Genomic DNA, 24,120 nt, shown 5'->3' with positions numbered 1-24,120 from the left:
ATACACCCATCACAAAGCAAAACATACACATACATCCATCACACACGTACACATGACTCACACAACATACACACCCACATACAGACACACACCCCTCACTCATAAATGTATGTGTACACACAGATGCACACATGCAGAGATACATGCACCACACATACACATACACATTCATTCATCACACATGTACACACAACTCACTCAGTGTACACACCCACATACAGAGACACACATCTCACCCATAAATATATGCATACACACAGATGTACACATGTACAGGTACATGCACCACACATGCACATACACATATATTCATCACACATGTACCCATGACTCACACAATATACACACCCACATACAGAGACACACGTCTCACCCACAGATGTATGCATGCACAGATACAGGCACCACACACTCACATACACATGCATTCATTACCCATGCACACACGACTCACATGACATACACACCCACATAAAGACACACACCTCTCACCCATAAATATATGTGTGCACACAGATGTACACATGCACAGATACATGCATCACATATGCACAAACATACATGTGCATTATTCACACACATACACATGGCTCATACAACATACACACCCACATACAGTCACATACCTCTCACCCACAAACATGCATACACACAGATGCACACATGTACAGATACATGAACCATATATTCACATACACATGCATTCATCACACACGTACACATGACTCACACACTGTCTACATGCACATACAGACACATACCTTTCACCCACAAACATGCATACACACAGATGCACACATGTACAGATACATGAACCATACACTCACATACACATGCATTCATCACACATGTACACATGACTCACACAGTGTACACATGCACATACAGACACATACCTCTCACCCATAAAGATATGTGTAGACACAGATGCACGCATGCACAAACATACATATGCATTCATCACACACATACACACAACTCACACAACATACACACCCACAGACAGACACACACATCTCACCCATAAATGTATGCATACACACAGATGCACACATGTATAGATACAAGCACAACACACTCATAAAGATACATTTATACATTGCACCCATATTCATAACTCACATGATATACATGCCCACATACACATTGCACTCACCCATAAACCCTCACATACACAGATACACACATTCAGGTACATGCAGCACACACACTCACAAACACACATTCAGTCATCACACACATACATACGACTCACACAGTGTACACACACATGTACAGATACTACATACCACTCACACATAAACACAAACATACATATCGGGGGAACCCACCCCAATATTTCAACATAGGTCCTTTCTATTTTCCCTAATTGTCAGTCAGTCTGAGAAATAAAGATAAAGAGTACAAAGCGAGGAATTTTACAGCTGGGCTTCCGTGGGTGACATCACATATCGGTAGGTCCATCATGTCCACTTGAGCTGTAAAACCAGCAGGCTTTTATTAAGGACTTTAAAAGGGGAGGGGGTGTATGAACAGGGAGTAAGTTGCAAAGATCACATGCTTTAAAGGGCAATAAAGATCACAAGGCAAAGGGCAAAGCAGAGATCACAAGGCAAAGGGCAAAATTAGAATTACTGATAAGGGTCTATGTTCAGCTATGTACGTATTGTCTTGATAAACATCTTAAACAACAGAAAACAGGGTTCGAGAGCAGAGAACCGATCTGACCTCAAATTTACCAGGGTGGGATCTTTTCCCCACCCTAATAAGCCTGAGGGTACTGTAGGAGACCAGGGCATATTTCGGTCCTTATCTCAACTGCATAAGACAGACACTCCCAGAGCGGCTGTTTATAGACCTCTCCCCAAGAATGCATTCCTTCCCCAGGGTATTAATTATTAATATTCCTTGCTGGAAAAAGAATTCAGCAATATCTCTCCTACTTGCACATTCGTTTATAGGCTCTCTGCAAGAAGAAAAATATGGCTATTCTTCTCGACCCTGCAGGCAGTCAGACCTTTGGTTGTCTTCCCTTGTTCCCTAAAATCACTGTTATTCTGTTCATTTTCAAGGTGCACTGATTTCATATTGTTCAAACACCCATGTTTTACAATCAATTTGTACAATAGTGGTCCTAAGGTGACATCAATTCCCAGTTTATGAAGATAACGGAATTGAGAGATTAAAGACAGGCATAAGAAATTATAAGAGTATTATTTGGGAACTGATAAATGCCTGTGAAATCTTCACAATTTATGTTCAGAGATTGCAGTAAAGACAGGCATAAGAAATTATAAAAGTATTAATTTTGGGAACTGATAAATGTCAACGAAATCTTCACAATTTATGTTCCTCTGCCACAGCTCCAGCCTGTCCCTCCGTTTGGGGTCTCTGACTTCCTGCAACACATACATGCAGGTACACACACGTGGATACACACTACAAACACATGTTCACATACACATATGCCACACAGACTCACACATGCATATGCTGTACACATACATACTTTTGTTCCTGTACACACACTTTTACACACTCACATGCTCACTCCACCACACATTTACACATACTAACACATGCACACACTCACACACATACACAGAAGCTCATACGCACATGAATCACACATGCACACACACACTGGGTATTGCCCACCTGCATGCTCTGAAGGATGAGCATACTTCTGTCTAGATATGTGAAGAGACTGTGTTTCGTTTTGCATCCCTGCTCATGGTCAGGTTTTGGGGATGGCTCCCATATTTAGACTCTTCCTCTCAGGAAGCTGAAAGGAAACGTTCACTCAGGGCTTTCTCCCATCACTGTAGGCTCTGAACTCCCTCACCATTCAGGTCAAATAACCTGTACCCTGCTGGTTCCAGGAAGCTCTGTTATCACAGAAAAACACACCCGCTGCTCCAGCCCTGTGGAAATGTGGCACCACATCTGCCTGTGGTCTCTGTGTCCAAATTTCCAATGGCAACAAAAAGTAATGGTGACAGTGATGTCGATGATGAAGAAAACAACAATAATAAGTGAGAAGAATCGCTCACTAGGTCCTAGGCGCATTGCCAAGTGGCTTACATATTGTCTTCTCCTATGATAGGTATTTTTAGTCCTTCTTTCACAGATGAGTAAATTAAGGTACAGAGATGTCAAATATTTGGCCCAAATGCAATAGGTAATAAGTAGCAAAATCAAGATTCACAACAGTTCCCTTTGGGTCTAATCCTAAAGTTGTACCCTTCCCCATTCCATGGCATTAGGGAGGTGGAAGGAAACTCTCCTTCTGGTCCCCGGAATCCAGGCTGGCTTGGTGACCTGCTGACCACAGAATGCTGTGGAAGGGACATTTCTGGGGTTTCCCCCTCTCCATCATAAGAAGGTTGCAGCTTCCACTGGGCCTCTTGGGCTGCTCACTTTTGACACTCTTGCTCTGAGAACTAAGCAGGCGTATTTCATATCAAAATAGTAAAGAACTTCCTTTGCAAAGGCAGGACATGCTTCTGTGAGGTACTGAGCCACCTGTCCCGGAGAAAAGCAAGAACAGAGCAGATCAGAGCCCAGGAAGGTGTGTGATGGGTGAGCGAGATCGGCTACATGGCCCGAGTCTCATATTCACGAGAGACTTCACATGCAGCTTCTGAAGTTCAGAACCAGGACACAGACACTGAAATGATTGAAGGAAGATATTTATCAGAAATCTCCTCCCCTAGGGCTCATGGCCAGACTTCATCATGTGCAGGGGTGATGTAATCTTACCACATTAAGTTACTACACTCACATTAATGTGTACCCTGTGGGAGTGTGTCCCCACGTCAACTTGTAAATATATAAGTATATTCTACATTACTTCAAAGCCTGTTTTGGACTTCCTTTGTTAAAAAAAGAAGTTTTCTTAGAGCCTTAAAAAGTTATTGGGGGCTGGGTGCAATGCCTCATGCCTGTAATCCCAGCACTTTGGGAGGCTGAGGCAGGTGGATCATCTGAGGTCAGGAGTTTGAGACCAGCCTGGCCAACATGGTGAAACCCTATCTCTACTAAAAAAAATTACAAAAAATTAGCCAGGCATGGTGGCAGGCTCCTGTAGTCCCAATTACTTGGGAGGCTGAGGCAGGAGAATCACTTGAACCCCGGATGTGGAGGTTGCAGAGCCGAGGTCATGTCATTGCACTCCAGTCTGGACAACAAGAATAAAACTCTGTCTCAAAAATAATAAAAAAAAAAAAAAATAAATGAGAGTTACTGGGAGTCCTCTGAGAGGTCATGGGCTGGATGACTGGGTGGTATGGTTGTGGTGGAGGGGACTTCAGTGTGGAATGAGGTGTGACCTGCTGGTGCACCTTTCTCCTCTCAGCCACTGTGGCCTTCGGAGATGAGAGGAGGCAGATATAGTGAGATTGTGAAGATAATGTCTCTATCAGGGGATTCGTTGCTACAGCACCCAGAGTGATTTCAGAAACAAAAAGGGTCGTGCCCTAGCCTGTCTTCAATGGCCGACAGCAATCTCTATTGCCTCACCACCTTATTCTCCATTATTCCTCTAATATCTTCCATTATGGAGACATCCAACGTAAAGTAGAGTAGAATTGATTCAAAAATGCTGCTTGAACTGCAAGCAGCGTTTCTAAATGATTCTAAATTAGAATCGTTCTTAGCTTCTCAACATACAAATACAAGATAAAGAAAAGGAATGATGTTCCCCTCACTGTGTCCATGTGTTCTCATTGTTCAACTCCCACTTCTGAGTGAGAACATGTGGTATTTGGTTTTTTGCTCCTGTGTTAGTTTGCTGAGAATGATGGTTTCCCGATTCATCCACATCCCTGCAAAGGACATGAACTTATTCTTTTTTGTGGCTGCATAGTATTCCATGGTATATACATGTCACATTTTCTTTATTCAGTCTACCACTGATGGGCGTTTGGGTTGGTTCACACCAGGGCTTGTCAGGAAGGAGGGTTGGGGAGGAAGGGGAGAGAGAGCATTAGGACAAATACCTAATGCATGTAGGGCTTAAAACTTAGATGACGGGTTGCTAGGTGCAGCAAACCACCATGGCTCATGTATACTTGTGTAGCAAACCTGCACATTTTGCACATGTATCCCAAAAATTAAAGTAAAATTTTTAAAGAGGAAAAAGAAACTGCATTAAAAATTAAATGCAGTTATGAATATATGTTTTTTGTTTAATCAGCAACCCCTCTACTATTCTGGTAGAAGCTGCTCAATTTCCTTTGAGGACCCAGCCTCCCTCCCTCCCAGTCTGTGTGGTGGGGCCTAAAGGATGCTCACTCATCCACCTTTCCTGGCTCCAGAGCTGGTTACACTTCCCAGGATGTTTATTTGGTTTTATTTTTTTCTGTTTGCTTTGTCTTCTGCTAATAGGTGAGATCTTCCTGGGGTTCTTTCTGTACCTGCTGACAAGGGGCAGCTCTCTCTAGATGCCACGGAGCTGGAAGGTTGCAGCCTGGAACTTGCTGAGGTTGCCTGAGAATGCAGCCCACCCAGGCAAGCAAGAGATGACAAAGTTTCAGCACCTGGATCTATGGCATCCAGGAGCCAGATCCAACCCCCCAGCCTGTATCTGTGACCTTGAGCCAGTCTGAATTGGTAACTGGAAGTCACTTATCTACCAGATTCAACTATCAGGATGTTACTAATAAAAAATGACTCCAAAAATGAAAATGTGTTTCACAATATTTTCATGCAAAGACTTCAGGATCTATTTATACTCGACACCAACCATCTTGGTTATCTGATTTTTTAGTTCTCAGCAGCTGCTAAGCTGTAAATTAGGAGAGGATGCTAATGGTAGTCACACGGAGAGTAAGAAGAGTGATGGTCTAAGGGAGGCAAAAGATCTGAATAGACATTTTTCAAAAAAGACGCAAACAGCCAAAAGTTATATGAAGAAATGGGCTGAGTGTGGTGGCTCATGCCTGTAATCCCAGTACTTTGGGAGGCTGAAGCAGGTGGATCACTTGAGCTTAGGAGTTCGAGACCAACCTGGGCAACATGGTGAAATCTGTCACTACCAAAAATTACAAAAACCAGCTGGACATAGTGGCTCACACCTGTAGTCCCAGGTACTCAGGGGTCTGAGGTAGGAGGATCCCTTGAGCCTGGGAAGTGGAGGTTGCAATGAGCTGAGATTGTGCCACTGCACCCCAGCCTGGGTGACAGAGTGAAACCCTGTCTCAAGAAAACAAAGAAAAGGAAAAAATGGTCAACATTTCTATGCATCAAAGAAATACAATTCAAAACTTCAATGAGACATCATGTCACCCCAGTTAAAATGGCTTGTATTTGAAGGACAGGCCATAGCAGATACTGGTGAGGATGGGAGAAAAGGGGAACCCTGGTCCACCACAGGCGGAACATACGTTAGTGCAGCCACTATGAAGAGCAATACAGAGGTTCCTCAAAAAACGCTAAAAGCAGAACTACAGTATGACCCAGTAATTTTACTACCGAGTGAGGTATCCAAAAGAACGATCAGTACATGAAAAAGATACCTGCACTCCCGTGTTGATTGTGGCATTTTTCACAGTAGCCAAAATATGGAATCAACCTAAGTGCCCATCAGTGAATGAATAGATACAGAAACTGTGGTATAGGTGCAGGATGGAATATTAGCCGTAGAAAAGACTGATCCAGTCATGGGCAGCCACATGGATGGAACTGGAGGTCATTATGTTCAGTGAAATAAGCCAGACACAGAAAGACAAATATCGCATGCTCTCATTCATATGTGGGGGCTAAAAACAGGCATCTCATGAAGATAGAGAGAAAATTGGTGGTTACAAGAGCCCAGGAAAGATAAGGACAAAGCTGGATAAAGAGAAGTTGATTAATGGGTACAAATATATGGTTTGATAGAAGAAATAAGACCTAGTGTTAGGTAAATCAGCAAGGTGACTATAATTTACCATCATCTATTTTATTTTTCAAAATAGCTAGAAGATGCCAGGCACGATGGCTCACACCTGTAATCCCAGCAATTTGGGAGGCCGAGGAGGGCAGATCACCTGAGGTCAGGAGTTTGAGACCAGCCTGACCAATATGGTGAGACCCTGTCTCTATTAAAAATACAAAACTTGGCCTGGCGTGGTGGTGCACACCTGTAATCCCAGGAGGCAGAGGTTGGAGTGAGCTGAGATGGTGCCATTGCACTCTAGCCTGGGCAACAGACTGAGACTCTGTCTCAAAGAAAAAAAAAAGGAAAAGAAATTATCTTCCTACAAACCCTCCCAACCTATTTCCAAGTCAAGCTCCATGCTTCAGAAACCTTACTGACTCATGTAAGCTCCATGCTTTGGAAACCTTACTGACTCATGTAAGCTCCATGCTTCGGAAACCTTATCGACTCATGCAAGCTCCATGCTTGGAAACCTTGCTGACTCATGCAAGCTCCATGCTTGGAAACCTTGCTGACTCATGCAAGCTCCATGCTTTGAAACCTTGCTGACTCATGCAAGCTCCATGCTTGGAAACCTTACTGGCTCATGCAAACTCCATGCCTGGAAACCTTACTGACTCATGCAAACTCCATGCTTAGAAACCTTACTGGCTCATGCAAACTCCATGCTTGGAAACCTTACTGACTCATGCAAACTCCATGCTTAGAAACCTTACTGGCTCATGCAAACTCCATGCCTGGAAACCTTACTGGCTCATGCAAACTCCATGCTTGAAAACCTTACTGGCTCATGCAAACTCCATGCTTAGAAACCTTACTGGCTCATGCAAACTCCATGCTTGGAAACCTTACTGGCTCATGCAAACTCCATGCTTAGAAACCTTACTGACTTATGCAAATTGTTGCCTTTCACTTGAGTATTTTTTGTAATGGACACAAGAGGCACAACTATTTGGGAATCATCCCCCTAAATTTCTGAAATTCCAGGCAATTTTGTGCCTTATATGAAGAAAGGGAATTCTGCCTTTACAAAAAGCAGTCTCAATTCTACCAATTACGTAAGCCTTTACTCCCAGCATTAAGGAAAAGAAAAGAAAAGCAATGACTTATACACAGAATTGCACCCACAGTTTCCTTCTCCATTTATATGTCTCAGCTGCGTGTGATTTGGACAGAGTGTAACAGCTTGGGGATTAATTACGCCCTGCACATCCTTTGCAGGGTACATCTTGCCATCCGGAGGCAATGCTGGAGCGGGCAGTTGTCTGCAGGGAGGCCCTGGCTCACTCTGGGCCAAATAACAGGACTGATTGCAGCCAGGGATGAAACTTCCTGTTTCTCCCAACCAGAAACAGGCAGAGGTGAGTGACGTCTCTGAGGGGCAAGTACAAGTCACACCATTTCAATTTTGCTCTCCTCTGTACCAACTGACAGCTGGCTCCTTTGTCCCCAGTGTTTGTTAGCAGGGTAATTAGCAGGATACCTACCCCACCAACCTTACAGGCAGCCAAAGGCATCTCCCTTAGCAAACAGGGGAGCAGGGCAGTGTGAGCCTCAGAGCTCCTGAAACTCACGCAGAGCTGGCACAGAGCAGCGGGAACTGACAGACAAAGTCACTTGAAACATATTTTCTCTGTGCAAGGAGAGAAGAGTTCCAGTGAGAGAGTGAAGCAGATGAAAAGACGACATGAAAACAAACAAACAAACAACAAACAAAATAACCCACTTCAAGTTCTCGGAGGCTGGTCTCATTTCAAGCCTGGAAATTACTACTGCAGACTGCAGGGTGGTCCCTGCACTCCCTGTGTATATGTGGAGTGTATATGTGTATATGATCTAGTGGTTGCTAGCATCATGAGAGAGAGAAAGCCATACACTGCTATGAGAAGAGTCCCCAGGAGTCAGGAATTTACCTGTGCCCTGGGGCAGGCACTCCCTTGGGTAATTTCCTCATTAATTCATTCCACAGGGTGGGATGGTGCCCCCAGCCTCTGCAGGGAGCTGTTCTGCATGCTGGAGGTGGAGACGCCAGTGCCTCTGAGGGCCTCCCTTTTCTGACAGAGCTTGCAGAGAAGGCAGACACGAAATGGATGGTCACAGATAGGGTGGGGGATACAGAAGTGGATGCACAGACAACCGGGGAGTGCTCAGGGCTTGAAAGAGGGAAATTGCAGAAGTGAGAAAGTGAACAGATTCCAAAGATAGGAAGAAAGTGGATTTGTGAATGACTCTTGAGTGTGAGCATCCATCCCTGTGAGCAAGAAGACATGCGTTCTCAGGCCCATACGCCGTGAACATCCTCACTAAAGCAGATGTTTCTTGGAAAATCACAACTGGAACTGAGTCATCGATGACAGGAACAGGCAGCCTTAGCAAGTGCAGAAGAAAATTATCATCAAGGATGCTTCACTAGATAGAATACAGCCACAGGGTGCAGAAGCCTGGGATCCAGGCCCAACATGGCCACCCTTTGTGTGACCTCCAATCAATCCTGTCTAGATGAGTGGTTCTCAGCCCTCTGCGGTTAGAACGGAGAGCTTGAGAGAGTGCCGACGTCAGACCCCCACCGCTGGAACTCTGCTTTGTCACCCCGGCAGTTCTCTAGAGCAGCTCTGGCGCTACACCTGAAGCTACAGAATGCTGCAATAATAGCTGTCATCATCCCCTGGGCATAAGGAAAGAGATGCACCTCATGGAGGTTGGTGTCAGAGTGAGGGAAGAACTTTTGGGACTTAATTAGAGAAGCTTCTATAATGCCTCATTCTAGGATATCGCTAAAAAGACTTCTTTAGTTGTGAGTAACATTAACCAGCTTGAGTCAGCTTATGGAAAAAGGAGATTTTTATTAAAGAGCTGTGTTTGGGGGAGACCCAGGGCAGGTACACGGCCAGCCCCAGAAAGGACCTGGAGCCAGATTAAGGGGCTGGCTTGCCCATGTGTCTCCCCTCTGCTCACTCCCTCTGTGCACTGATCTACCTGATCTCTCTGGGCACAAAGGAGAGGGTGGGTGTCCCAAGAATGCCTGGTTGATAATTAGGCGTTCTTCAGTTGCCATCCGAGCAGACACTATCCCTGGTTTCCAGCTAAACCTGGGAGAATGAAGGTGACTCACCCACCTATGGCCGTCGATCAGAGGAGATAGCCAGATAATTTCTTTAAAAGGATAAGTCAGTCAAATATATAGCACGCCAGGTGGCAACACATCCGATTGAAAAATAATACATGGGAGGACTATAGGGCCACTAGTGGTGGACGTGGTATTGGACTTTATGCACAGGGATCAGTGAAAATAGTGACAAAAATGATATAAATATAAGTTTATATGGTATAAATATGATATATATGTATGTTATATTAGTATATATATTTAGTCTACCTATACTATATATATAAATAGTCTATGTATACACACTATGTGTATATACTAAATATACACTATGTATATAAAATACTATATATACGCTACATATTTAAAACTATATATACTATGTATATGTATTACTATATATACTGTGTATATGTAATACTATATATACTATGTATATATTTAATATAAGCTAAATATATATACTAATATACCATACATATATAGCATACTTATATCATATATGTGTATTTATACCATAATTTTCACTATTTTTGCTGACTACTGTGCATAAAGTCCAATGCCACTTATATTTAATATGCTTTTACTAAATACATATAGTCACTTATATTTAGTATACTTATACTAAATTTATATATGCATGGCATATATATGTATACACTAAACATATATATACACTATGTATACTATGCATATATACACACACACATACACTTTGTATATATATTTAGCATAAGTATTTCCCACGAACCACTGGGGATATGCTTATACTAAAAATATTTATTGTTAATCTGAAATTCACATTTAATCAGGTCTTGTAATTTTACTCTCTAATGCTGACAACCTTCTAATGTTAATACTTTAATGACCTTGGTTGGGGAAGGCCTCACTGCGCCTTTTGAGTAAAGACATTGGAAGGAGGCAGGTGCAGGAGTCCTGTGGTCCCCTGGGGAGGAGGATTTGTGAACAATGCCAGGGCCTGGGCAGAAGAGTCTTTGTGTGCTTGAGGAACAGCAGCAGCCATCCTGCTGTGACTGAGGAGTGAGGAAGAGGGCTGGGGAAAGGGGGAACTGTGGGCCCTGATGGGATGAACCTGGGAGGCCGATGACATGACCCTGGCCTTGACTCTGATAAGCTGGTCCCCCAGGGGAGGGGTCAGCAGAGGAGTGACACTATCTGGACAGGTGCTTAGGAGGCTCTGTCTGGCTGTTGGTTGAGATCCCACAGTCAGCTGGAGTAAGGACATCTGCAGAGAGCCCTTGAAGGGCCTTGCCCTAAGATACAGGCAATGGTGGCCGGGACCTGATGTCAACAGAGGCAACAGCGAGACATGATCAGAGCCTGGACAGGACATAATGGCATCATTTGCAAGGTATAGTGCAAAATGAAAATGTGGGGCCTGTTGTTTTAAAACCATGAAGTTCATGATAGTGATAGCAGAGCATGGAGCCCCTTCCAAACAAGGGACCCTTTGTCACCGCATGGACCGTATGACCAGGAAGCTGGCCCTGATGGCATCCACAGCATTTGTTCACGAACTATAGCAGGGGAGAGGAAAGGAGACTCCAGCCTGACGAAATAAAGCTGCAGAGCTAGTGCAGACCGATGGGGGAGGACTCTGTGGGAGACACATTCTTGGAACAGGGAGTATAAATTGTGACCGGGGAAAACAGTGGAACATCTTCTGGTCTTTCTACAACCCAGTTAATTAAACATTAGTCATGCTAACTCCATAGTAGTTTCTAGTGTTCTTCAGCTCCACTATCCTCACAAACATTTGAAGTGGTGACAAGTTGCTTGTGGGGCTGCACATCTGTACACCGGTGGAAGAGGGTGCATAGGATACTGTCAGATGCACTTTGTGACATGCTGGGCATAATGCGATTTTAAAAAATAATACTTTAAAATATCCTAATAAGTAAAATACTACATATTGATAGAAGCAATTAAAATTTTATAGATGCAAATAATGCCTGAACTAGAAGGGAACATTTTTCAACATAAAATTTGTGATTTTTATTAGGCTTTTATGTAAAATATATATACAACTTCCTTTCCACAGGAAAGTAATTTTTAAGGTGAAGTAATTATTTTACAGGAAACTACTGAGTTTTATATTTTTTGGTATCATCCACATGCTTTAATTGTTTTATTGTTTTTAATACTATACTTTGTAGATTCTGTTGGGTTTTCTTAAAAGTTATTACATTGTCTGCAAAATAATAATTTTGCTTTCTCTTCTTAGGCAATATTTATATATTTTGTTTTACAAAAAAGTATAGTGAAGAAAAGATTTCCTCTACAATAGTGACAAAAATCATAAAATATGCAGAAATTTTGAGAATGAGCTAAACACGTGCATGAATTGCATGATGAAAACAGTAGAACTCTATTAAAGAGTCTTATAGAAGGGCTGCCCAATGAGATATATCTTCTTTGGGTATGATTCAACATCAGGGAGAACTCCTTTCCCCCACATTAATCTAAATATGTGAGATGAACTCTACTAGCATTCTAGTTGGATATTTATTGGATTTTCACAAAAATTTTCAAAAGTTTACTTGGTATAAGATAAAAGTGGAACATTCACTGTCCTCATCGTAAGATGGAGATATGACAGTACCCACGATGTAAGGCCACTGAGGGACAAATGGATCAAGCACCAAGATGCACTGGAACCATAGCACACACTCAAACATGCAAACAGTTGATGTATTTTCACTGTGGCACAGGATCTTTTGTTCTTCTGAGAATGACCATGCCTTTCCATGGGTGGGATTGTTAATTTGTGTAGTTTTAAATTTTGGTTAAAGTGAATTTTTTTAAGAAAAGTACTTGTATGGATAATAAGATTTTTGGTGCTGAAAAAATACAAGTGAGGAAGTCCCAGAAAATTTTAAACAACTACAAAAAAAAAAAAAAAAAAAAAAAAAATCAAGGGGTCAGCCTGGTTAGCCACTTAAATAGGAATTAGAGAAATTTAACCAAGATTGTACTCATGCAGATACGGACAAGTCCATCAAGAAGAATATAGCCATGAAACCACTCCAAATACATATGCAAATTTGGAACATTATGGAAATTAAATCGCTTTGAAGAAAAGGTAGGTGGTTATCTAATTATCAACTATATATTTAGAGAACAAAAAGCTGGCTTCTTACTTTATCCATGTCACCTAGCACAAATCAGATTGATTAAATTTTTAAATGTTACTCATGAAACTGTTAGTTATAGAAGAAAGTTAGAGTGAGCCATACTTTTAAAAACAAGACAAGATAGGACGGGCGCTGTGGCTCATGCCTGGAATCCCAGCACTTTGGAAGGCTGAGGTGGGCGGATCCCAAGGTCAGGAGATCGAGACCATCCTGGCTAACATGGTGAAACTCCGTCTCTACTAAAAATACAAAAAAATTAGCCAGGCGAGGTGGCAGGTGCCTGTAGTCCCAGCTACTCGGGACGTTGAGGCAGGAGAATGGCGTGAATCCGGGAGGCGGAGCTTGCAGTGAGCTGAGATCAGGCCACTGCACTCCAGCCTGGGCGACAGAGCCAGACTCCATCTCAAAGAAAAAAAAAAAGGAAGACAAGATAATTGTGGGTAAAACAATGGGAAAATAATGCAACTCGAAGTTCAATGCCAAGGGCACCCCAGGTTCAGCATCTCAGAGGTCAGAACTGGGTAAAGAAGGGCAGAGTGTGGGCCCAGTGATGGAGAAGGTGGTCTGAGAGTGACCAGCTTCCTAGGCAAGCTCTGGTATGTGGGTTTGGACTGAAGACCTGCTCCTGTATCAGTATTGCCATTTGCTGGTTGAGTCTCCTTAGGCAACAATATTAAACTTTTTTGAGCTCACTTTCCTCCCCTGAATAGTGGAGGCATTTACTTCTGTTTTGTCCACCATACAGGCCTATTCAGTCTTGTTTGAGTTCATGGGTGTGAACACTCCATGCAAACTGTAAAAGTTTGTAGGTTGAAAGAATAAAGGCCACTGTCCCCTTTAAGCAACGACCTTCGCCTAGATTCAAGTCAGTTATAGACTTAGAGATGAATGAATTGCAGCAGGAAATGATTTTACATTTCTAATTCCTTCAATGTGTTTTAATGAGTTGATTTAACTAACTGAAAATTCATTTAAATTCATTTGCTCCAAGTAAATACAAGAATGAATATTAGATACACTGGGGAAAGAAAAAACTCATTTAATTATGTCTGCTCCATTCCCTAGGAGCAATCTTTGATTCCCCTGGGTAGGTTGATTCTTCATCCTTCAACCACTGTCTCTTCTGCCCTGGGGAAGTCACACTGAAATCAGCTAAACCTAGCACGTATAAAACAAATTTCGTGCTTGGTCCAGGGATGAGGTAAGGGTGAGCGAGGAAAGTTAGGAAGCATCTTATCATAAATAAGCTTGTGGTAACAGACACAAAAGTTACTGCAAAAGATTCAGCAAAGTATGTCTCTTTCTACCCTTTCTTGCAATGTGTTTCCCAACTCCAATTCAACCAGCTAGGACATACTGCTCCAAAAGGTGTCACTTATAGCAATCATTCAGATAAAAAACAAATAAATCAATGTTGATCTCAGCTTTTGTGTTTCAAAGTAGAACATTGAAACTTAAGACAGAGCCAAAGCTCTTGAGAGAAAAAAGCCTTTTTAGAACTTGAGCTTCTTGAAACTTTTGATTTTAGGTTCTGATCTAAACAATAAGTAAAAAAAGAATGATATTTTTCAAGCTCACTTGGAATTGACAAAGATTCCATTTGCCTGGGGGAGAAGCAGTCCATAGTCTTAGAAGAAAGGAAGAGAATAAGGTACCCCTTGTCCATGCACCAAGCTTGGGTTGATAGATCCCCAGAGGGTACTCAAGATCTGAGATTAGAAGGAATGTGGGCCCCTCTTCCTGCCTGGTTGTCTATGCCTGCAGAAAGTACCTTATGTCATCTTGGCATTAAAGAGAAGAGATGGGAACATGGAAGCCTTAAGCCCAGGGGTCTGGGATATGCCCCCTTTTCTCCTCCCCCCATAAAGAGGGGAGCCAATATTGTCCTCTGTGACTGGAAGTGGCAGAGGCATGCTACTGAGAACCTCTTGACAAGGATAAACCTCGGGATAGAGACCAGGGTCTGGGTTACATCCTGTGGTTGGGGCAGGATTGGGGACTAGAAGTAAACATCTCAAGTGAGGACAGGAAGTCTGATGGTCAGACAGGGCCTTGCATCGCTGTGGGCGCATCCCCGTGGGCACCAGAGCTGTGCAGGGAGGGCCTGAGAGCTGGAAGAAAGCCCCCCAGGGCAGTGCTGCTTCAACTCCCTGAAAGTTAGAATCAATTCTGTGGAGGCTGGAGGAGGGAGAAATTGATGAATTGAGGAATTCAGCCTGAATTACTTGAGATTACTTAGACTTGATGAGTCATATTTTCTTTCATTAGACTAAATGGGGCCAGAAATACAAATTAAGTAGATATACAGATATATTTTTAAAATTTTATGTGTCACACACACGCATATATAAATATATAACACAAGTAGGTAGATATAAATATATATTTGATAATCATTATATATAATATATAATTATATATTATATTTATAATGATAATAAATATATATATATCACTCTTAAATCTGTGGATTAAAACTATCTTATACAAAAACAAAAAGACATGACTGGGAGGCTCTTTTTGGGACATGTATCATATCCATCTTGGTTCTGCCAGGAAAATGGAACCAGTAGGATCTATATCTCCATCTATCTACATCTCAATCTATTTTATTTATTGCAAGGGATTGGCTTATGCAATTGTGGGGGATTACTAGGCAAGTTCAGGAAGGTCAGGCTGGAAACTCTCAGGCAGGAGCTGGCGCTGCAGTCCACAGACAGAATTTTCTGTTTTCTGTTCTGCTCTTAAGGTCTTTCAACTGAATGTCTCAGGCCAACCAAATTATCTAGGATAATCTTTGCTTACAGTCAACTGTTCGGATGGTGTTTAGATGACTGGGGACTCTAGCCTGGCCAAGCTGACACGTAAAACTGATCACACATTGACTAAAGTGCCTTTTCCCAGCCACGGTTTATTCTGTCTTTCCTCAACCCTATGAGTGAGACAGTGGGGTTGAGGTGAGAGTGGACTGGAGTGAGGCTTGGGGAGAACGTGGCCAATATGCAGGTGGAGATAGAGGAAGGGTCAACCACCACCATGAGGGCCCCCACGCCGGGTGATGGGAGGAGTGTGGGAACCTAGATGGGAGAAAGTTGGTGGATGAAGATGATTCATGTGGGGCTGGAGGTCTTCAGGTTGCAGCATCCGGGGGTGTTGTGTAGTGACCAAGGGCACGACAGTCAGATGATCTGGGTCCAATCTCTGCTCCAAAGTGATGGGCGTGACTTTGTTCAAGTCACAAAAAGTTATTCAGCCTCAACCTCATCATCTAAAATGGAAGATGCAAAGATTATTCTGATGAGGACCTGGCACCTCTTATCCCCTCAACAAACACTCTGGACAACAGATCTTTGGACCTGCAGGGTAAAGACAGCTGAACAAAGTTGACTCTGCCATGATCCAAGAGGGGGTTTGCTTTGGGAGGGGGAACTTGGACATGTTGTAGGTGGGAGTGAAACACAAAACAGCAAAAGAAGAATGAAAATGCAGCCAAGGGAGGGAAAAATACTCAGTAAATCAAAGTTCAGCAGAGAAGAAATATTCACTTGAAGAGAATGTGTCTGCAATAATCATTTTTTTTCCAGTTGTTAATTAAAAGAAAGAAACGAATGTGCCAACAGATTCACTCTAGGAGTTTATTCTAAGAAAATACTTAGATATGCCGTGAAAGATTCACGGATGAAGACATTTGTTGGAGACGAATTAGAACAGAAAAATATTGGAAACAAGCCAAGAATATCCAACCATAGAAAATAGCTAAGTAAACTAGGAAATGATCATAGGGTATAATATTGTATAACTATTAGAACCATGTTTGTGAATGAAATTTTAAGGGGAAAATATTTGTGATATGCTATTAAAAACCGCAATGTCAAATTATATCGTGTTTACCCACTCACGTACATCTTTGGAGAAACAAGTAGAAGTAAATAGGAACATGATGTTAACAGCTGCTATCGCTGGGTGATGTGATGAGAGGAGATTTTAAGGTACAAAAATTAAGGGTTTTTTATTGTTTAACTTTAAAGGGAGGTATATACATGTTCATCATACAAACTACTAGAAAATGTATAAAATCTTAGTAGTAAGTTAAAAGTATGTGTACATACTTTTATGTATTTAAAAGTATGTGTATATGTACATATGGCTACCAGGAAATTTGCCATGGGCCAAGTGCTGGAGTAAGTAGTTTTAAATAATTACCGGATATAAGTGCTTTTCACAAATCACCACTTTTGGTCCTCACCACAAAACCATAGAGTAGCTACCGTTATTACTATCATTTTATGGATGAAACTAAGGGCAGTCACACATTTTGACAAAGGTCCTCCGGAGTGAACGCTGGCATTTAGCTCCAGATGTCCACTGCATAGCTTGAGCTTACAACACCTATACTGGCTGCGTAGAGGCTTAAAATTAATTAATTAAAATTTTATTTCACTTTATTTTATTTTTCTGAGACAGAGTCTCACTCTGGTGCCCAGGCTGAGTGCAGTGGTGCAATCACAGCTCACTGCAGCCTGGACCTCCTGGGCTCAAGCGATCCTCCCATCTCAGCCTCCGGAGTATCTGGGACCACAGGCACGCACTACCATGCCTGGCTAATCTTTGTATTTTTTTAGTGGACTGGGAGGCAGGGTGCCTCACTATGATGCCTAGGCTGGTCTCAAAATCCTGGGCTGAAGAGATCCTCCTGCTTCAGCTTCCCAAAGTGCTGAGATTACAGATGTGATCCATTGCACCCAGCTAATTAATTAAAATTTTAAACACAGTTGGGCACAGACTTTATTATACATTTTATTTATTGATATATTTTTACATTCTTTCATAATTAGTATTTTCCTGTACTACATAAGATGACTGAAAGCATGGGCTCTGGTGGCTAAACTCTTAGGTGTTGCCATTGCGCTTCTCAGATGATCTGTTTCTTTGCCTGTTTGTCATTTTTACCCCCATGCCCCTTTTGGCTCCTGGTTTTCCAACAGATAGACAACATTTCGTCATTACTTCCTCTGTCCCTGTTATGCCTAGTCCCTTGGGAGACAACGTCTCTGATTTTCATTGTTCTCTTTCCTTCTTCTAGCTATACACTTAAAAGTTTATTTTTAACCTAGGGCACATTATGAACATCAAGAATGAAAGATTTAAAAGATGAAACATGGACTTATTTCTTCTACAAAGGACTGGGAGAACCAGAGGCATATTCAGGCTCTCTACCCCTTTCCCCATTTCTTAGATTTTATTGATGTTATTTAGGTTATCAACAAAGGGTTGAACCTTCAGATTACTGTGACTCATATAACTTCATGTTTTCCTGTTAATCTATAGGCAGAAGAATGTACTTACATTTGACTTAATCTGTAGCTATGTCAGTCAAGGCCCCAGGATAAAAGAGGTAGCCCAACAGACTGGCTGGTTTTCAAATTTAATAAAGAACCAATTTAACAATGTGTGGGGGAATTTTGTATGATTCCACTTCATTAGATGTCCAGAATGAGTAGATCTAACAAGGCAGTAGGTAGATCAGTGGTCACTCAGGGTAATAGATTGGAGGGTGGCAGGGCACAGGTGTGTGATTTATTTTCGAGGTGACAAAAGTGTCTTAAAGTTGGTTGTGGTGATAGTTGCACACATCTGTGAATATGGTCAAAACCACTGCATTGCATATTTAAGTGGGTGAATTGTATGGTCTATGAGTACCAGCTCATTATATCTATTAGGAGATACATGCGTGATGATGTAGTTCTGAGGCGAGTGAGTGAAGGGTGAAGGGGTGAGAGTAGGGAGTTGCTGCTAGAGAGACAGCTGGGTGGAGGGACAGCTTGGGAAGAGTGGTGAATTGGGGGTGGATCCCAGCTAGCCTGCAGTGACCCTGCACAGATGGAGCCAAGAATCCGTACTTTTCCCCTGGGGTTCTCCAGTTGAGGTGGTTCATCCCAACTGAGTGCCAGAAAGCACCCTGTGCCTTGGTGGTGGCTACATTGGTTTCCTTCTCTAGGTAGAGAGCAGGTAGAGAAGAAGCAGAGCAATATGCAGGGATTAAAGGGGCATATCCAGCAGAGTAACTGATTTTAAAGATGGCATCAGGCCTTTTAGACCTCAACTTTCCCCGTGTTGACACTTTCTAAACTTTTCTTTAATGTCACAGTTATCTGGAATATGTGCTTGAGCTCATGTTCTCAAGAAGGTCCCTGTAGTAGGCAGTCAGCAGGATGGTCCCCAGTGTCCCTGTCCCCAGTGTCACCTCCCATGTAGATGACTGCCACGCTGGGCCATGGCGGATCTGTGTGAGGAATATCATACGGTAGGAGTGCTGGGCTGTCCCTGCTGAGATTTGGTCATGAAAGATGCCTATCTTGGTTTCTGTCTCTCTCCCCAAACCCCATCAATCTGGGGAAGCAGCTGCCGTGATGCCCAGGCCGCCCTACAGAGAGGCCCACATGGGGAGGGGCCGAGACTGCCAGCCGCATGAGTAAACCAGCCCCAGTCAAGCCTTCAGATGATGCAGCCTCAGTCACAACCTGACTGAACCTCACGAGATACCCTCTGCCAGCCCACCCAGTTCTGCTGCCCTTAGATTCTTAGCCATCAGAAATTGAGTGTTGTGGCCAGGTATGGTGGCTTACGCCTGTAATTCCAGCACTTTGGAGGCCGAGGTGGGCAGATCAATTGAGGTCAGGAGTTCCAGACCAGCCTGGCCAACATGGTGAAACCTCGTCCCTACTAAAGATACAAAAATTAACCATGCTTGGTGGTGGTACATGCCTGTAATCCCAGCTATTTTGGTGTCTGAACTGAGATCATGCCACTGCACTCCAGCCTGAGCTTCAGGGTAAGACTCTGTCTCAAGAAAAAAAAAAAAAAAAGAAAAGAAAAGAAAAGAAATTGTGTGTTTTGGGCTGTCAAATTTTGGGGGTACTTTTTTATTGAGATGGAGTCTCATTGCTTCCCATGGTAATCATAGCTCATTTCAGTATCCAACTCCTGGGCTCAAGCAATCCTCCTGTCTCCTCAGCTTCCCAAGTAGCTGGGATTACAGGCATGTACCACCACACTCAGATAATTTTTTTTGTAAAGATGGGGTCTCACTATATGGCCCAGGTTATTCTCCAACTCCTGTGCTCCATTGATCCTCCTGCTTTGGCCTACAAAAGTGTTGGAATTACAGGCATGAGTCACCATGTCCAGCTTGGAGTAATTTTTTAATACAGCAATAGATACTTAACACAATCACATCAATAAGTCTTTGTTAACATTCTCTGATAACTAATCAAAACTTACCTGTCATTGTATTCTTTCCTTTAGGGCATCCTTGAATTTGTATCACACTCAAAGTTTTACCTGATCATCTCCCAGATTGACTGTGAATTTCATGATGGCAGGAGACAATGTTTAATTTTTGTTTTTAAATCAGCCAGCTCTGTGTCTGGCTCAAAGCATGGTTTTGGATGAAATAAATGGAGAAAGGTACAGAAACAAAAAAGCTCCTGGGAAGTGTTGGGGCTCCAGGAGTTGCAGTGTAGACGATGCCTCCTTTCAAAAATTGCTTAGAGCAGACAGGGCCCTGAGTTTAAAACAAGATTGAAAGGCATTTTACAATATCCCCGAACTCCCTACCTTTGTACTTAGATGGAAAAGACGGCAGCTTATTCGGACACAATGTGATGGAATGGCTTAGACGATCTCCCATTCGTATGCAGAGGAGGGGAGATAGTGCCATGTTCCGTGTGAACAATTCTTCATCTTAAGAGTTTGCACAGTGAGCAAAGAAAAGAAAAAGTTTCTTGGAATGATGTTCTCCAGAGCAAAGAGCCCATGTTGTTTTAGCCTCAGAATCATGGCTTCAATGCAAATTGGGTTTGGCATTTTACAAAAGGAGCAGCATCATGATTGGGGTCATGAAGGGAGGCACAGTGGGTAGTCTTCCATCAACAGTATTATTTGTGAACTAAAGGTTGTGATGCCTTGGTTGTGCAAACAGCCTTTTCTCTCCCTGCACATAAAATTCTCTTCATCCTGAGTCACATCACAATGGAATCCCACGGGGACCTTCACAGGTAGTAATGATGCCACGTTGATTTAATGGGGTGGAGACCAGGTGCTTAATGCAACCTTTATTCCATTCATTTATAGGTTCTTTTACAGCTGTCACCACACTTAAAAATTGTAAAAGGAAAAGAGCTTTCTGAGTCTCCTTGTCATTACCTGAGAAAAGATTATGTGACATTTTGGGTTGTATTTTTCTTCCTGAACCATTTCCAGACTTTCTGGAATGCACAAAGGCCACCAATGACTTGCGTGATCAATAAGGAGAAGGGAAAAAGGGGATTACTCTTTGGGTTTCCGGGATATGTTGAACAAATGCTAGAAGAAAAATGAGCCAAGGAAACAGCTTTGTAGTTTGGATTACAGCAGTGCGCAGTAGGGGTACTGGGCCGTTGGCTGGCCTACCTTGCCCACACACACATGCTGGGGAACCTGGAGGCTCTGACAGGGCAGCAGGTCCAGGACCTGGGCCCAGATTGGCAGATGGAGCAGCGGCAGAAAGATGAACAGTCGTGAAGGCAGCAGCTGCCCAAGAGAGAGAAAGGTCTCATGTGAGCAGCACGTGGACAAGCCATGGGCAGCCAGCTGGCCTGTCAGTCCACAGAGTCCATTTCTGTGACATCTGTACAAAGATAGAACCTCGTCTGTAGTTATTACCAAATAAAAGCATTTGCATGGAAATTTTACTAAAGCATATTATGGACTTAGAGGAGCCTTCTGAGTTAGAACCTCTTGTTTTGAAAACTGTTAAACATTGCAAAGTAAATATCCACAGGTTAGATATAGACATTGAACTGAAAGATCATTGCATTCAGTGGGAAATAACTCTATTTTCATGTGATGCTTTGGATGAACCAGTCATTAACAAAGAAACAATTTAAAATAAAGTTTTTTTAACTGACAATGGAGCAGTAGAATATGTTTTGAATCATAAACAAATCATGAAGCCACTTTTCACATTTTTTAAGATCCCTGTAAGGTACAGGAGATGTCTAAGGAAACATTAACATGCCATTGCGTTAATTCTCATTTAAAATTAAATCCAGACTGACACAAAATCAATGTATATAAATATTTAAATTTTTTAGAAAAATCATTCTGCAAGTATCATCAGCTCATGATGTACTAAAACATATATTTCACAATAATTTTCCAGAAATGCATCTCAAATTTGTTGTAGCCTATAAAGTATTCTTAATTGCTCCAGTAACGGCTGCATCAGCAGAAAGATCCTTCTCAAAATTAAAAATTATCAAAAATCATTTGCATTTTCCAAAAGCAACTGACATCTCTTTCAATTATATAGATGGAAAATGAAATTGCCAAAAGTTTAAATTTTGATGATCTAATAAGTGAATTTGCAAAAAGGCAACCAGAAGAATTTATGATCAATCAATATGTCATCTTATCAAGTATTTTTTTGTATTGTATGCTGTCATGACATCCTATTTTATTGACTGATTGATTTAATTGAAAACTAATAATTGTATGTGTTTTGGAGTACAATGTGAAGTTTGATCTATGTATACATTGTAGAAAGATTCAATCAAACCCATGAACATATCCATCACATTATCAACTTATAATTTTTTGTGGTGAGAACATTGAAAAGTTATTATTTTAACAATTTTGAAATATGCATGATTATTATCTGTGGTCATCATGCAATGTAATAGACCATTAAATCTATTCTTCCAGTCTAACTGAAACTCATACCCTTAGATCACCATCTCTCCTTTCTTCATTCCTGCCCTGCCCCAGCCTCCAGCAACCATCTTTCTTCTCTCTCTTTATGAGATCGACTTTTTTAGATTTCACATGTAAGTGAGGCAGTATTTGTTTTTCTGTGCCTGGCTTAATATCACTTAAAATAATGTTCTTTCCATCCATCCATGTTGTTACAAATGACATAATACCCTTTTATTAAAGGCTGTGTCATATTGTATACATATTGAGTATACGTATCATATTTTAAATTTATTCATCCATATGACACCTTTTTTTCCCTGAAATGGAGTCTCGCTGTGTTGCCCAGGCTGGAGTGCAGTAGCGTGATCTCGGTTCATTGCAATGTCTGCCTCCTGGGTTCAAGTGATTCTCCTGCCTCAGCCTCCCAAGTAGCTGGGATTACAGGCACCTGCCACCACGCCCGGCTAATTTTTGTATTTTTAGTATTTTTAGAAGAGACAGGGTTTCACCATATTGGTCAGGCTAGTCTCGATCTCCTGACCTCAGGTGATTTGCCCTCCTCAGCCTTCCAAAGTACTTGGATTACAGGCATGAGCCACCATGCCTGGCCAACACCATATATATGTGTGCGTGTATATATATACACACATATATATGTGTGTGTGCATATATATATATATATATATATATATGTTTTACAGGTAATATGTTTTTAAAGGACAGAGCTTTATATTTTAATACCTTTGGCTTCACTTTTCTCCCACTTTCTGTACAAGGAACTCTCAGCACCACAATGTGCATCTTAGAAATGGAGACTCATCATAGCTGTTGGATGGTGATTGAACCTGGGCTTCCAAAATGCAACAGGAGGCTCTCCCAGTGTGAAGGCAGTGTCTCTGGCATACATGAGCTGCAACTGTCAACCACCCAAGACTTCAAAGCGCTTAGAAAACCACCCCCATGCTTTGCCTTGATCCCTTAAGAGGCATTAGAACATGTATCCTCCAATTGCAGAATCCCTGCACCTTGAATCAAACCTGCGCACCCCCTCCCCTCCTTCTGCCTCTTTATCCTTCATCTTAGACATGTCAGTGGGAGGACGAGGTGCTGTGCCTACCCTGGGATAGAAATTTGTGGATGGGATCGTGAACAACTACATTTTGTTTCTCTCCCCTGTTAACTGAAATTTTACACAATGTGCT

General features: G+C 42.1%; 1 long non-coding RNA gene across 1 annotated transcript in view; it reads left to right on the top strand.

Annotated features, from left to right (window-relative positions):
- Window positions 1-3,369: 3,369 nt before the first annotated feature.
- Window positions 3,370-24,120, top strand: part of LOC107126848 (uncharacterized) — a 31,082-nt gene continuing 10,331 nt past the window's right edge. Inside the window, exons 1-3 of the long non-coding RNA XR_001483781.2 lie at window positions 3,370-3,385; window positions 3,494-3,582; window positions 8,144-8,283. This is a non-coding gene — a long non-coding RNA (uncharacterized lncRNA). The remainder of the gene's footprint in view (window positions 3,386-3,493; window positions 3,583-8,143; window positions 8,284-24,120) is intronic.

This window comes from Macaca fascicularis, chromosome 11 (assembly GCF_037993035.2).
Source record: "Macaca fascicularis isolate 582-1 chromosome 11, T2T-MFA8v1.1".
Taxonomy (NCBI): Eukaryota; Metazoa; Chordata; class Mammalia; order Primates; family Cercopithecidae; genus Macaca; species Macaca fascicularis.
Note: the sequence above shows the minus strand (reverse complement) of the source record. Positions and strands in the feature narration are given on the sequence as shown.